At 42.6% G+C, this 16,972-nt stretch overlaps 1 protein-coding gene across 5 annotated transcripts in view; it reads left to right on the forward strand.

The window, feature by feature from the left end:
• Positions 1–16,641: 16,641 nt before the first annotated feature.
• Positions 16,642–16,972, forward strand: part of TRAF3 (TNF receptor associated factor 3) — a 99,768-nt gene continuing 99,437 nt past the window's right edge. For all 5 annotated transcript variants that reach the window (XM_032771582.2, XM_032771587.2, XM_032771588.2 and 2 more), the window contains exon 1: positions 16,642–16,723. The gene's annotated coding sequence lies outside the window, so the exon portion shown is untranslated. The remainder of the gene's footprint in view (positions 16,724–16,972) is intronic.

The raw sequence follows: 16,972 nt of genomic DNA on the forward strand, positions 1-16,972 counted from the left end.
GGATAGATAATAAAACAGAAAAATTTGTAAACCCTTGGTATGGCCACACCTTGAATACTACATGCAGTTTTGATAGCCCTTGCTCAAAAGAGATACATTAGAATTGGAAAAGCTACAAAGAAGAACCACAAAAATGATAAAGAGCATGGAACGGCTTCTGTATGAGGAGAGATTAAGAAGACTAGGATTTTGCATCTTGGAAAAGAGATGACTAATGGGATATGATAGAGATCCCGTGGAAAAATAGTGTGGTTGTATGATTAAAGACTATATTATAATGCATATACACAGGCAACCTTAATTCTGGCATTTCCTATCTTTTGAGTGCTTTGCTTTGCAACTTTAATGTTCTTTTAGCAGCGCAAACACACATACATTATTATATTTGCACAAATATGAGGACATTTGTTATTTTAGAACTCTTAGCTCCTTAATCTACCATGGTACTGTACAAAATAAACACAAGACACATTCCTTGCCTCAAAGAGTTTACAATTTGAACTGTTGCAGTGGTGTTTTTTTTTCTACCTCATATTGAATTACCAGATTTTGACTAAAGAAGATTGCTGACTCTCTTGAAACTGAGGGACAAATTTGTTCACTGAAACTGGTATGAATTAATTCTAGCATATATATCCATTGAAATCAATGGAGTCAATTGATTTAGTGGATTTACTCTAGATTTATACTAGTGTAACTGAAAGAAGAATTTGGCTCCAAAGGTCTAGAAAAGTTTATGCTAAAGATACAAATCTCATCTATCTCAAGTATCATTAGCTTCCATATTTGTTATGCCTCTCACTTCTTAAAGTTGTCACATATTGGGGCTCTGCAGGATGAAAGCTATGATTTTCCATTAGCCTTGACTGTGCTATAAAAATTTTGTAAACAGCAGATGATGTTTTAATGCAGCCAAGAGTGTACAGTATGTGTGATTCATTTTTAGTGAATTTACTATTGGCTTGATTCAGTTTTTCAATGTGGTGAAGAGTTTTATCCAACAGCGAAGATGATCTATATACAGTATTGCCACCCCAGCATTGGAAATATTGAAAAAAAATTCAGATTGACTTAAAAATGATGAGATTCTATAAGATTGTCTACTGTCTGCTACATGTTGGTCCAGTTTTGAGGCCCAATTCTGTTCTCCATTACACTGTTTTAAATTTAGAGTAACTTCACCAAAGTCAACTGACTTGACAGATTTAATCTGACATACTCTAGATGTACACTAGAAGACAGAAGAGGAGAACTTGACCCAGTATTTTCCCCACCAACTGAAATTTGGGGGGCTGTTTGAATTTAGACCGGGGGTAAGGGCTAAGGGGTGAGACCATGAGAGCGAAGGTGGGCTGCATAGTACCATAGTAAAAACTGAAAAATGTTTCACAATCATTTTATTAGATTTAACTCATGTTTTAACATTATCAAACAAATTAAAGTTGGCTACTCAAGCCTTCTGTGAAGCACTACATCTACGTCCTTCTTGGTTTCTTGCTGTAATTTTGTATAACTCTGTTTAATGTACTTCTGAATGCAACGTGTTCATCTTTGGTGGCTTCTTGCGTATATGGTACGTCCAGTCCTCCAATGGATATGCTCATTAGTTCATTCACATGATCAGGCAGAATTCGACTTCTTCCAGAACACAAAATTCTATTCAATGATGAAAAAGAACACTCAACTGTAGCTTTTGTAACTGGGGGTAGCAAGAAATGAATTCCTGCTTCTTTCATCCCAGGAAATATAGCACAAAGAGCGGGTCAAGCAACTAGTGATGATAAAAAAGAAGTTGAAGTCAAATCTTCATTTGTTGTATGACATTCCATTCTGTGTTCAAATTATCTCTTCTGTCCTGATCACGTACCAGTCCCATTGCTGGTAGTGCCTCATTCCATTCAAGTATCAGTGTTTTATAAGACAGGCATCTATAAAAGTTACATAGTAGTTGAGCAGAATCCAGAAGTTGCTGTTGCAGATTTGTAAGAATCAAGTCTGTGTACTTTTTCATCTGGCTTAACAACCACTTCTTGTCTCTTCAGTTAAGGATTTAGTGTAAGTGCCTTCATTAGTCAACTCGTGGACTGAAGTCTTTGGTCCTTCCAGTACTTTTTTATTGGATATCTCTCTGATCCAAGTGTAACTTCTATTGCTGGACAAAGATCTACTCTGTTGTACCAGATGCCTGGATGGCATTGTTTAATAACCCAAGTGGTTTCAACAGTAGACTTACAAGAGAGAGAATGGAGATTGTCTTCTCTGAACATAGTAGCAAAAGAAACCTACTAGTCTCACTACTTAGATCCATCCCAACTTGGTAGATACTTTACTAAGCCAGTAATAAAGGTTGCAGTAATTTTAAGACAATAGCCAAGGATCACTCACAAGAAAGCCAGGAGGTTTTCCCATGCTGGACTAATTTGAACTTCAGTCCCAGAATATCTTTTATTTTTTCCAAGACGTTCAGTCTTTCTGGACACTTGTTGAAAAAAAGAGTATAACAAAGACATTAAATGTATGGCTTTTTTTAATGTCTTTTGAAGATTCTGAAGCCCCTACTAGTGCTAGTTGAGTAGATGATAGAATCATAGGACTGGAAGGGTCCTTGAAAGGTCTTCTAATCCAGTCCCCTGCACTCAAGGCAGGATAAGTATTATCTAGATCATCCCTGACAGGTGATTATCTAACCTGCTCTTAAAAACCTCCAATAGTGGTGATTCCACAACCTCCCTAGGCAATTTATTGAAGTTTTTCCTAATGTCCAACCTAAACCTCCCTGGCTGCAATTTAAGCCCATTGCTTCTTGTCTTATCCTCAGAGGTTAACAAGAATAATTTTTCTCCTTCTTTGTAACAACCTTTTATGTACTTGAAAACTGTTATCATGCCCTCCCCCCTCAGTCTTTTCTTCTCCAGATTAAACAAACCCAATCTTTCCTCACGGGTCATGTTTTCTAGACCCTTTAATCAATTTTGCTGCTCTCCTCTGGACTTTTTCCAATTTGTCCACATCTTTCCTGAAATGTGGCATCCAGAACTGGACACAATACTCCATCTGAGGCCTAATCAGCATAGAGTAGAGCGGAAGAATTGGTGTCTTGCTTACAACACTCCTGCTAATACATCCCAGAATATTTGCTTTTTTTGCAACAGTGTTAAACTGTTGACTCATATTTAACTTGTGATCTACTATGAATCCCAGATCCCTTCCCGCAGTACTCCTTCCTATGCAGTCATTTCCCATTTTGTATGTGTGCAATTGATCGTTCCTTCCTAAATGGAGTACTTTGAATTTGTCCTTATTGAATTTTATCCTATTTCCTTCAGACCATTTCTCCAGTTTGTCCAGATCATTTTGACTTTTAATCCTATCCCCCAAAGCACTTGCAACCCCTCCCAGCTTGCTATCATCCACAAACTTTATAAGCGTACTCTCTATGCTATTATCTAAATCATTGATGAGATATTGAACAGAACCAGACCGAGGACCAATCCCTGGGGGACCTCACTCAATATGCCTTTGCAGCTTGACTGTGAACCACTGATACCTACTCTCTGGGAACAGTTTTCCAACCAGTTATGCACCCAGCTTATAGTAGTTCCCTGTAGGTTGTATTTTCCTAGTTTGTTTATGAGAAGGTCATGTGATTCAATATTAAAAGCCTTACTAAAGTCAAGATATACCACATCTACCCCATCCCCCTATCTACAGAGTTTGTTACCCTGTTAAACAAAGCTATTAGATTGATTTGATATGCATTGTTCTTGACAAATCCATGCTGATTATTACTTATCTCCTTATTGTCTTCAAGGTGTTTGCAAATTGATTCCTTAATTATTTGCTCCATTATCTTTTTAGGTACTAAAGTTAAGATGGCCTCTGCTCTGCAGTGTGTATAGGAGAGATTGGGATTACACTTTTCTCTGAGCAAGGCTTGTACTCCACCATGTCTTCCAGAGAAGTTTGCAGCTCCATCAAATGCACAAGCAGCCATCTGTTTGGTGTCCAATTTACAAGCAATTAACTCTTCTAAGATATGAGTTGTCACAGATGCAGCCAATGTGTCTTCTATAACCTAAATATCTAGAAATGCATCTACTGTCCTACCTCTGACAACAAGATAATGTATGCAATGACTTAATACTTGATGCCTATTTACATAGGTGGATTCATCAGCCATGTATGCAAATTTTTTTAAGGTGGTGAGAGAGTTTTTCACTTTTTCAACTGTTCAGTCTTTCACTGTTGCACCCCATGCTTCTAACCAGTCAGTTGAGTTTCTTGCAGAAAGCTGGTGAGCATTTGCCAGTCTTGTTCGGAACCAGAGTCCAACTTCAGGGTTAACCAGTGACAATGCACTTAACACTTGGCCTCTAGTTTGTAGTGTGTGGCATCTCTTGCTTAAATAGAAGTATGATGTGACAGCTATGTTTGTTCACATAAACTGTGTTGTGTCTCCAGCATTAACAGCCTCATAAAGTACTTATAAGGCTTTCTGCATGTCGATACAGTCCAGAGGCTTGCTGTTTTGTAGCCTTTTCATCTAGTTTGTCAGCATTGGCTTTGCTGACCAGTCTGGCAAACCAAGCTCCTCCAGTTTTACCAATTGTAGCAGTAGGAAGCTTTCTTCTTCATGAGCATATTTGCAAGAGGTGTACCAGTAGCCATCATTTGTAATTTCAGTAGATGGGAAAAGTTTGACCAACAAACATTAGGAACTGAATTTAGGTTGTGGAGACACTATTTCTTCACTACGTAGCTGTGATGGTGCTTTGGGCTGTTTGGATGTTGATACACCACTTGAACCTTCAGGTGACATGTTGGTATGTTCTTGATATGTTCTTCATCTTGATTGGCTTGACCATGAAGGGGGAGTGATGGGAGTGTTGGGGAGAAAGGGGGAGGTAGGGAAATCTCTGACCCTATGGACCTTTTTGTTTGGAATGACGATGACCTCAATTATACGTGCACAATCCTGCTGTTGACTAGTGGGACAGCACAGGTGTCAGTGAGGGTTGTAAATTGGAAATAGCAGAGATTGCTCAGGTGCCAGTGAGGGTGTCATTTAACCTGCAATCAGTGGTGATTTGTGAGAAGGAAAGAAACCACCTTGATTGTCAGACTGCAGGCCTGGCAGTTAAGTTTTAAAAAAATCTTTACTTGTAAACTGAGCACATTTGATATGGAGATCATTGTTGGGTCTCAACTCCCCAGTGCTGGAGAGACTGGAGCTATAGCTTTCCAAGATTATTAGCCCTTTGTGGCAGAGGCATGCCCACCTCATTCTGAGGCCAAGTGCCTCAGTGAGCTCTAGAGCAGTGTTCCTTGAGTTATCTGCAGGAAGCAGAGAGCTCCCCAAACTGTTACGGAACATTTCTGTGCTAGGGTGAAATCATCTGGAATAAAAAATCAGTCCATGAAAATGTTTCCCCCCAAATTTTATAGTAGAATCCAGTTAAAAGATACCTTTGGAGAAGAACTACTGCCGGTGTGTTATCCCTCCTCTAAAGTGCTTATTATTGTCTGGAGTCTAAAAGTCTGAAGGGAAGTCTCTCCAAACCCTAATCCTAACCAGATCATGAAACTGTACAAGGCAGGATAAACTGTCTCCAACCACAAGAGGAGGTGGGTGGGTGGATGAGAATATTGAAATTGTGGTGAACAGTCAAAGGCAGGGTCATATGGTTCCCAAATAGAGGATAATACAAGGGTTGTATTATGAGGCAAATATTCAGAAGGAAATGTATTACTTTGTATTAGCACAGATTAAAGTCTTGGATAAGACACTTGTGAAATGGTCCAGAAGCCTTGACTATAGTAGACACCATAAAAGCTTTTATTGGATTAATTTCTGTTGGTGAAAGAGACAAGCTTTCAAGCTACACAGAGCTCTTAAAATCTGGCAGGGAACGGCCAGCTTAATAAAGATGCTTCTAGACAGCCTGTCTGAGAAACTGACTTGGGAATGGAAGATTCCCCAATAGCCTAGCATCATGACCTGTATCTAGTATATAAGTCAAGTTCCACGCAATTCAACAATGGGAACTTAGGTGCCATTGTGAAAAAGGCTCTGTCACTCCCAGGGCATTGAGTTGAGAAGGTACGAAGGTATAGACTACTTTCCCTCAGGTTTCTAGAAAAACTCTTCAGTGGATGAGTGTTGCTATTGATTCTGTTCTATCCATAGTGATACCTAATGAACAACTCTCGGTGTTGAGTATATACCCAGTTAATACCTCTGATCTTTATGCCAGCACTAGGTGAAGTCTTTTGTTTCTAGGTAAGGCCTTGTGATATCTGGTGGATGACAGATCATAAAGATTTGTTCAGGGATGGGTGTATTACCCATGAAATGAGCAAATCAGGATCAATAAATAGAGTTCCAGAGATGGTCTGTTACACTCTGTCTGCCTTTCTCCTCTGCCAGGTGTTTAGTAGAGTCATTGAAGTTGTTAGTTATGTACAACAGGCATGTTACGTCAGGGGAGAGCTTTGGGGCCAAATCTGGTTCCTGCTAAGGGTGTTTTGTGCTGCTCCAGTGCACAAGGCAGCTTTAAAAATGCTCTTGCCAGCTACATGCAGATTCAGCTGTCATAGGGGACTCGCGGGCTGGCGCAGAGAAATTGTTGCTAGTTCTGCACCACTCTCCCTCTCACCCCAGCTTAGGGGATGGGCTGAGGGAGAAGAGATTTGGCTGGAGCATTCCTTGAGGCCATTGCAGTCAGGCATAATTTAGAGCATCTCTAAGGATCTGATCCAAAGTCCACTGAAATAAATGGGAAAATTTGTTTGGACTTCACTGGGCTTTGGATCATGTACTAAGTTATGCTAGAGGCTGAATCAGCCCAGCAGCTGTGGGGTTGGGAGAGCTAGGGGATCTGGCTCATTACCTTTCTCAATAGTCTCAAGACATTGGCGATTCTGCCATGATTAGTTAGTTAGTTAACGTCATAAAGAGAGGCCCCAAGATCACTGAGTCTCGATGTGCAATGCTAGCACCTTTAGCAGGATGGCAACTACTATTTGTGAAAGAGACATGTAAGGTAACTCAGGAGTCAAATTAGCTTTAAAAAAAAAAAGGGGGGGAGGGAACCTCACCTAACATACCCCTTAAACATGCTACTTAAATAAATAACCTTTAGAGGACTTGAGGAAAATTTCACTTCAGATACTCTTCTCACTTGGGAAGCCATCACTTTCCAGGAATTTCAAACTAGAAAGACACCAAAATGGGTAAATCTTTTCTCAAGCAAGCCTATTACATCAAAGATTATTCCCTAGCAGCAGCTGAAATGAGCTCACGGGAATCCTTATGCCACTCCTGGGATGCAATAAATCAATGCCTATTCCCAAGGTGCAGGGAAAACAGCAGTTCTCCCAGGCTATGCAACAGCAGTAAAGAAGTAGTATAAGCAGCAGCTTCATAATGTGAATCTGAAGACTATGCTGTGTATAATAGGAGTTATTTCTCAGAACACTTATCAGGAAGGTGAAACAGAAAGTCACAGAGGTCATAAAGATGAATACCTGAGAAATGATACTGTACACATGTTCCAACCTTGGAGTTTAGAAACATTATCTTAACTCAAAAAATATTGAACTGGAGAGAAATTCATAAACCCCTAGTGTCAATATGCATGTAGTATCATAAAAACAAGGCAAAGAAGGAACGCGCCTGAAGACTTTGTAGTAAAAGAAATGCAGGAACTGGGTTCTGCCAGTTAAGTCCTATCCAAATAACCAGTATGTTAGTTAGGAATGAAAACTCAAGCACCTTCTTTGAGAATAGAAACTGTGGGATAGGCATGCACAAATCACTAGTATGCAATGGTTGGAGAGAGTGCCATGCACAGGAGTTGGGCAAAGATGCATCCCATACAGCAGAACTAGGGTTGGACACACTGCACTTTCAAGTTACAACAGTTCACATGAATTGCTGTATATTGCAACAATACCACCTTCACTAGAGACAAGGATTCTCTGCTTCCTTACCTTTCTCACACTCAGTAGCCTATCATAAACTTCAGAAAAAAAAATCATGCACTGTTGTTGTAGCAGTTGTGCACTGTATTGGTAAAGAAAGAAAGCAGTTTCTCCTCCCTTGGTTTTCACACCTCAACTGCTAGAAGAGGGCCTCATCCTCCCTGATTGAACTAACCTCGTTATCTCTAGCCTGCTTCTTGCTCGCATATGTATACCTGCCCCTGGAAATTTCCATGCATCTGACGAAGTGGGTATTCACCCACGAAAGCTCATGCTCCAATACGTCTGTTAGTCTATAAGGTGCACAGGGCTCTTTTCTGTATTGGTAAAGGGTGTCCTGGGCCCAACAAGAGACAAGATGTTAACAAAACCCTTGTTCCTTTATTACATTAAACAGTGAAATGTGGTTTGGAGTTTTGTGTCAAATTATCACTGGCTTCCTCCCATTATAACACCCACCACTACAAATATTTGTAATATTTTATTATAAAGATTCAAAAAAAGAAAGAACAACTGTTAAAACATTTGAAATGTAAAGTATTAGGTAAGGCTTTCATTTGAATAATAATTTCCTTTCCTTTTAGCTGTATAAAGATTTTTTTAATAGGGAAACTCTTTGTTTGACAGTCTTTTAGAGAGACAAGGTGGGTGAGATAATGTCTCTTAGTGGGCCAGCTTCTGTTGGTGAAAGAGACAAGCTTTTGAACTTACACAGAGCTCTTATTCAGGTCTGGGCAACAGCAACACCGTAAACAGTCTTTTAGATGGTATTCACTTCCTTTTTGAGTGAAAAGAAAAAAGTTAGCTTAGATGGCATGGAGCTTTTGGGAGTCCAAATCTATTTTCTTTAAGACAAACCAGGTACAAAAGGGAAGACAAAAAAATGCATACAAAGAAAAAGCAGGTGTTGACTTTTATTTGGAACCTTGTTACTGGGGAAACACAGGCCCAGCATAGTCTTATCAGCTATTCTGAGACCTGGTAAACTTGTATGAGTGTGTAGGGGCTGTTTAAAATTTTGCTTTTCGCTTGTCTTTCCGGGCACAGGCTCATAGCATTGTTGAACAAGGCGTAGTTGTCTTAGCAGATAGGCCAGACTCTTCTTGGATAGAGATGTAGGAAAGAGGAGAAGTATATAGGGGAAGAATAGTAACACATGAGGAAGGTAGCCACAGTGAAAACAAAGTCTCATATCCCACGTGGTGTTCAGGACCCCGCTGAGGCTGACTGAGGTGGTGATGTCATCTGGTTCCTTCTCTCTGGCCTGGACAGGATGTCTTTCAGGATCTGGATAATAAAGGCCCAAGGGTGTCATGGCGGATTCTGTGGTCCCAGGACACAGAGGGGGTGATAGCCATGATGGTAAATCTTGCTGCTTCTGGTCCACTTATCCTGCTGCTCCAATATAGTGACCCCCTCCCTCCTCACTAAAGAATGTCCAAGTAGAGTTGGCAACCTCAGGTCATTAAAATTAACCAATCAAAACACATTTCAGTAATTTCAACAATAAACATTTCTCCCCTTTCTAGAATCTTTCAGTTTATTGCCAAGTCAGCCCATCACCTTACCAGCAGACTTGAAGCTGCCTTAGCGCAGTTCCTTTAACTTAAGCAAGGCAGTTTGCGTCAGTTTGTCTCCAGCTTTTGCTGACTTTCATGAACAATTCTGTATAACAGACTGAGTTGGACTCTTGTTACTTTGGACAACTTAGATTACAGTCCTTTTCACAACAGCAGTTCCACAAATGGCACTGATTGTGGGAATGCTAACATAGGTGGGCACTTCTGGGTCAGACCAAAGGTCTATCTAGCCCAGTATCCTGTCTTCTGACAGTGGCCAATGCCAGGTGCCCCAGAGGGAATGAACAGAACAGGTAATCATCAAATGATCCGTCCTCTGTCGCCCATTCCCAGCTTCTGGCAAACAGAAGCTAGGGACACCATCTCTGTCCATCTGGGCTAATAGCCATTGATGGACCTATCCTCCATGAACTTATCTAGTTCTTTTTTGAACCTTCTGATAGTCTTGGCCGTCACAACATCATCTAGCAAGGAGTTCCACAAGTTGTCTGTGCGTTGTGTGAAAAAATACTTCCTTTTGTTTGTGTTAAACCTGCTGCCTATTAATTTCATTTGGTGACCCCTAGTTCTTGTGTTATGAGGAGTAAATAACACTTCCTTATTTACTTTCTCGACACCAGTCATGATTTTATAGAGCTCTATCATATCCCCCCTTAGGTGTCTCTTTTCCAAGATGAAGAGTCTCAGTCTTATTAATCTCTCCTCATATGGAAGCCGCTCTATACCCCTAGTCATTTTTTGTCACACTTTTCTGAACCTTTTCCAAATCCAATGTATCTTTTTTTTGAGATGGGATGACCACATCTGCACAGAGTATTAAAGATGTTGGCATACCTTGGATTTATATAGAGACAATATGATATTTTCTGTCTTATTATCTATCCCTTTCTTAATGATTCCCAACATTCTGTTTGCTTTTTTGGCTGCTGCTGCACATTAAGTGGATGTTTTCAGAGAACTACCCACAATGACTCCAAGATCTCTTTCTTGAGTGGTAACGGTTAATTTAGACCCATCATTTTATATGCATAGTTGGGATTATGTTTTTCAATGTGCATTACTTTGAATTTATCAACATTGAATTTCATCTGCCATTTTGTTGACCAGTCACCCAGTTTTGAGAGATCCTTTTGCAGCTCTTCACAGTCTGCCTGGGACTTAAATATCTTGAGTAATTTTGTATCATCTGTAACTTTTGCCACCTCATTATTTACCTGTTTTCCCAGATCATTTATAAATATATTGAATAGGACTGGGGCCAGTACAGACTTCTGCAAGACACCCCGCTATTTACCTCTCTGCATTCTGAAAACTGAACATTTATTCCTACCCTTTGTTTTCTATTTTTTAACCAGTTACTGACTCATGAGAGGACCTTCCCTCTTATCCCATGACAGTTTACTTTGCTTAAGAAACTTTGGTGAACACCTTGTCAAAGGCTTTCTGAAAATCTAAGTACACTATATCCACTGGGTCCCCCTTGTCCACATGCCTGTTGACCCCCTCAAAGAATTCTAGCAGATTGGTGAGGCATGATTTCCCTTTATAAAAATCATGTTGACTATTCTCAAGAAATTATGTTCATCTATATGTCTGACAATTTTGTTCTTTACTATCGTTTCAACCAGTTTGCCTGGTACTGAAGTCAGGCTTACCAGCCTGTAATTACCGGGATCACCTCTGGAGCCCTTTTTGAAAATTGGCATCACATTAGCTATCCTCCAGTCATTTGGTACAGAAGCTGATTTAAATGATAGGTTACAGACTACAGTTAGTAGTTCTGCAGTTTCACATTTGAGTTCCTTCAGAACACTTGGGTGAATACCATCTGGTCCTCGTGACTTATTACTGTTTAGTTTGTCAATTTGTTCCAAAACCTCCTCTAATGATACCTCGATCTGGGAGAGTTCCCCAGATGTGTCACCTAAAAAGAATGTCTCAGGTTTGCGAATCTCCCTCACATCCTCAGCCATGAAGATTGATGCAAAGAATTAATTTAGTTTCTCCGCAATGGCCTTATTGTCCTTGAATGCTCCACTGGTTGTTTAGCAGGCTTCCTGCTTCTGATGTACTTTAAAAAAAAATTGCTATAAGTTTTTGAGTCTTTGGCTAGGTGTTCTTCAAAATCTTTTTGGCATTCCTAATTATATTTTTACATTTCATTTGCCAGAGTTTATGCTCCTTTCTATTTTCCTCATTAGGATTTAACTTCCACTTTTTAAAGGATGCCTTTTTGCCTATCGCTGCTTCTTTTACTTTGTTGTTTATCCACAGTAGCACTTTTTTTTGTTCTCTTACTGTGTTTTTCAATTTTGGGTATACATTTAAATTGAGCCTCTATTATGGTGTCTTTAAAGTTTCCATGCAGCTTGCAAGGATTTCACTTTTGGCACTGTATCTTTTTAATTTCTGTTTAACTAACCTCCTCATTTTTGTGTAGTTTCCCTTTTTGAAATTAAATGCTACAGTGTTGGGCTGCTGTGGAGTGTTTTCTACACCACAGGGATTTAAATTTAATTATATTATGGTGACTATTACAGGGGCCACCTTTCAGACCAGATCCTGTGCTCCACGTAAGACTAAATCAAAAATTGCCTCTCCTTTTGTGGGTTCCAGGACTAGTTGCTCCAAGAAGCAGCCATTTAAGGTGTCAAGAAACTTTATCTCTGCATCCCATCCTGAGGTGACATGTACCCAGTCAGTATGGGGGCAGTTGAAATCCCCCATTATTATTGAGTTTTTCATTTTAGTTGCCTCTCTAATCTCCCTGAGCATTTCACAGTCACTATCACCATCCTGGTCAGGTAGCCAGTAATATATCCCTACTGCTATATTCTTCTGTCCATAGAGATTGTATAGTACAGTTTGGTTCATTTAAGATTTTTACTTCATTTGATTCTATGCTTTCTTTCACATATAGTGCCACTTCCCCACAAGCATGACCTATTCTGTCCTTTCGATTTATTTTGTACCCTGGTATTACTGTGTCCCGTTGATTTATCCTCACTCCACCAAGTTTCTGTGATGCCTATTATATCAATACCCTCATTTAAAATGAGGCACTCTAGTTCATCCATATTATTATTTAGACTTCTAGCACTGATATATAAGCACTTTAAAAACTTGTCACTTATTAGCTGTCTGCCATTACATGATGTAATTAAATAGGAATTTTTTTCATTTGACTGTTTCTCATAAGATCCTACCAGTATTTTATCATCTTCCATCCGCTCCTCCTTACTAGGACATGGAGATTCTCTATTAATAGATCTTCCCCTAAAGGATGGCGCTGTCTGAACCACATGCTCTTCCGCACCTGTTGGCTTTCCCCCAGACCTTAGTTTAAAAACTGCTCTACAATCTTTTACATTTTAAGTGCCAGCGATCTGGTTCCGTTTTGGTTTAGGTGGAGCCCATCCTTCCTGTATAGGCTCCCCTTTCCCAAGTTTCCCCAGTTCCTAATAAATATAAACCTCTCCTCCCTACTCCATCATCTCATCCATGCATTGAGACTCTGCAGTTCTGCCTGTCTAACTGGCCCTGCGCATGGAACTGGAAGCATTTCAGAGAATGCTACCACGAAGGTCCTGGACTTCAGTCTCTTGCGTAGCAGCCTAAATTTGGCCTCCAGGACCTCTCTCCTATTCTTCCCTATGTCATTGGTACCTACATGTATCACGACCACCGGCTCCTTCCCAGCACTACACATAAATCTATGTGCCTCAAGAGATCCGAAACCTTTGCACCAGGCAGGCAAGTCACCATGCAGTTCTCCTGGTCATTGCAAACCCAGCTATCTATGTTTCTAATGATCGAATCTCCCATAACTATTACCTGTCTCTTTCTAATAACTGGAGTTCCATACCCCGGAGAGGTATCCTCAGTGCAAGAGGATACCATGACATCATCTAAAAGGAGGGTCCCAACTATGGGATCGTTTCCCTCTGCTCCAGTTGGATGTTCTCCTTCCCTGAGACTTTCATTCTCCTCAAGAGCCCAGAGGCTGTCAGACCAGGGATGGGACCATTCTACTGTGTCTATATACCATCTATATACCGCTCTGTCTCCCTTAGCTTCAGCCACTCTGGTCTCAAAAGCTCGTACATGGTCTTTGAGGGCCAGGAGCTCCTTGCAGCGAATGCACATGTATGTCACCTGCTCATAAGGCAGGTAATCATAGATGTTGCAATGGGTGCAATAAACTGGATAGCACCCACTTTGTTGTTGGATTTCTGCCTGCATTATCTTTTTACTCCTGAAGCTCATTCCTTTGTTGTTTTTGTTTTTCTAATAGGTGTTTGGCTTTAAGTTTAAAGAATTTTAAGTGTATCTAGCCCCCCCTCCTCACACTCCCCCTCTAAACTCTCTCGTAAAACTTCCCTGCTAGCAGCTCTTGTTCACTAGCTCCTCTGGTCGCTTAGTAGCAGGCTTTTTAAAGCCCTGGTCTTCCTGAGTAGCCTGGTTAAAGGTTGATGGGTGCCAAAGGGCTTAGGGATCAAAACCTCGTTGAGAAGATCTCATCCTTGCCAAGCAGGTCACTAGGCTCAGCACACACACAGTCAGCACACAGTCCCGCAAACAAACAGACCACATGGTATGTTTTAGGCAAGCAGCAAGCACACCACAAACACACACACCACAGACAACAAACTTACCCCAAGGATGATGTAATCACTTCTCTTTCACCTGGAGAACTCCCTTGTGAAACCCTCATGTTAGCCACACCTGTTCGCTAGGACATCTATTTAATGTTCCGTCTAATTAATATTCAGCAGGTCTAAATAATGTGTCAAAACCATTGGTGGATAGCTTAAAGCAATACTGCCACCATTCCTCTTGCTAGAGGGGCTACACTGTTAATAGTGAAACAGTGAGACAGTTCTCAGAAAAGTCTAGGGTAGACAAAGGCCACAGAACCTCCTCTCCACAGGCAGAAGAACAGCCAGTGCAGGTGCCCAGGGCAGTGCAGGTGCCCAAGGCAGTGCAGGTGCCCAGGGGGCAAAGTATCTTAGAAGGCCCTGGGAGGTCTGCAAGTTTGTATCATTATTAAGGCTGCAGGTTTGTCATTACGTGATAAGTCATGAATAACATCTATCCGTGACTTTTTTCTGTGTCCATGACTCACCCCTCAGGGATGGCTACTGTGTCCCCTGGGGCTAGGCCTGGCAGCCTGTTCCATGCATTGCAACCTGATGTATAAGGTCACAATACCCCTCAGATTTGGCCCACCCGACCATAATATGAGGTTTGGTGGGCCAAACCTCAGTAGCACTGAGACATTGCACACCATGTTGCAATGCACGGAGCAGCGTGCCAGGCCTAGCCCCGTGGACACGTGAACCACTGCAGCCATCATTGCAGGGTGAGAGCAGGTGCTGGGCTCAGCCCCACAGGACCCAGGAGCTGTTGGAGCTACTGCTACAAGGTAAGTGTGGGAGAGGCTTGCTTTCCAGTTCCGTCTGCACCCCGGAACTGAGTTGGGATTAGGGGTAGCACTGCTGTGGGAGGGGGTCCACAATAAAATCCTGCACTGGGCCCCAACTGTCTGTTCCTCTGCCATCCCCCACTTCCTCTCAGTTCAATGCTATGTTTTCCTGACACGACAAACTATACAAAAGTTGTCCATGTGTAAAAGAGAATCTTCTATCTGTCATCAGTAGATTTAGTACATAAAGCATCTGCCTAAGACAGGGTTTAACATTTTATATTGGGGGTTAAACCTCTTGTGTTTAGTTAACATTATCTACTGCTGATTTAGTAGCAGTTTGCTCTAAATAACATGATATTATTGTTGCCATCTCTTTCCTTTTTCCCCAGATATATACTGTTTCCCCCCTCTTTGCTGTTTAATGTGAAATCTCTTATAATTTCTGATAATTGAGTAAATACATTTCTTGTACTTCCTTTTCTTTTGGACACTGGAGTAGAAAATATCTTTCTCTTTCAATCTGTTCTCTGTCACGGTGATTGCACACTCTTTCTGGGTTTGCACAGCTGTTTGACTCTGTTACCTCTAGTTTGTTTACTGGCTGTATTTGATGAGAGCAGGTCTTACTTTTGCACTTTCTACTGCACTGAAACAATTTGCTAGTTTTGTGCAGAGAAGCAGCAGTCTAGCTTGTTTTTATGATCTGTCCTAGTGGTTTGGATACTGGTATTGTAGGGGTTTGGTCTACTCATGCTCTCCTGAAGATCATTCAATTTTGGGTGAGGTTCTTTGGTCCCTACTGGTTAGGAGTTTAGTGCAGCTGACAAGAGTGATTTTAGGTGAAAATGGATTGTATTTTCATATGCAATAATCCATTTCCTTCCTTTCTATGCTCCCTGTTCCCATTCTCGTTCTTGCATGATTTTCTCCCTCTTCACACTCCTCTTTCCCTCACACACTCTTTTCACTTTTCCCCCGGGGCCATCATTTCTGAAGGGAGGGGAAAATGTGACCCCATACAAAACTTTATATGTGATTCTATTATATCTTCTAACGTTGAGGGTGGGGAGCAAATAGTGGAAGACATAACTGAGCATCCAGATCTGGGAAAAATCTAAGGACAGGGACAAAGCAAGGGCTGCGGGTGAACCTCTTTCCCCATAGCCCCACTTGTCTTGCGCCGGCCTCCTTCAGCCAATTTCTCCCTGACCCTCTACTCCCGCTCGACTTCTCCAGCGGGGGCGCATGTGCATTTGTGCGGGCTGGAGCAGCCTGCTGGGGGCCCCGCGGCGCGTTACAACTCCCAGCAGTCCGCGGAAGAGCCGTGCTAGCGGCAGCGGCCACACTGCTGGGCACCACCCCGTCGCGCCCGGTTGCTGAAGGCTGGGGCGTCCCCCAACGCCGAGCCCACTGGCACGGACCCCCCCTTTCCCCGGCCAGCGAGCTCCCCCGCGGGGCGGTGGCATCAGGTGCAGTCGGGGCGGGCCGCAGGCCAGGCCCGGCCCCCTCTCGCCTGCGCGCTGAGGAGCCCGGCTGGAGGGAGCCGCCCCTCGGTGTGCGAGGACTGGAGGCAGGCAGAGCAGCGCGCCGCGCCGCGTCGGGGATTTCCAGCCTGGGCGGGCGGGAGAGGAAGTGCGGGGCGGGGGGAGCCGGGGCAGAGCACCAGGGACTTTCCAGCCGGGCAGCGGCCGCCTCCGCCGGGCTGCAGTGGGTCCCCCTCACACGCTGGCAGGTAGGGGCGGCGGGGGGTTCTGCGCGCCCGCACGGGAAGGGGCTTCAGCGAGCCCGGCGGCTCCCCGGGCTCGGGCGCAGGCTCGTAGTCAGGGGCAGGGCTGCGGCCACCCGGGCTGCTGCCCCCGCTCCCACTTAGGGACACGCTGCGGCTCGGCTCCTGCTCTGGATCTGGCTGCTGGGGGCCAGGCGGCGGCGCTGCCCAGGGGCTGGGACGGGCATAGGCGACTGTTGCTGCCTTGCTCATGTG

The sequence above is a fragment of the Chelonoidis abingdonii genome, chromosome 4, assembly GCF_003597395.2.
Source record: "Chelonoidis abingdonii isolate Lonesome George chromosome 4, CheloAbing_2.0, whole genome shotgun sequence".
NCBI classification, from domain to species: domain Eukaryota; kingdom Metazoa; phylum Chordata; order Testudines; family Testudinidae; genus Chelonoidis; species Chelonoidis abingdonii.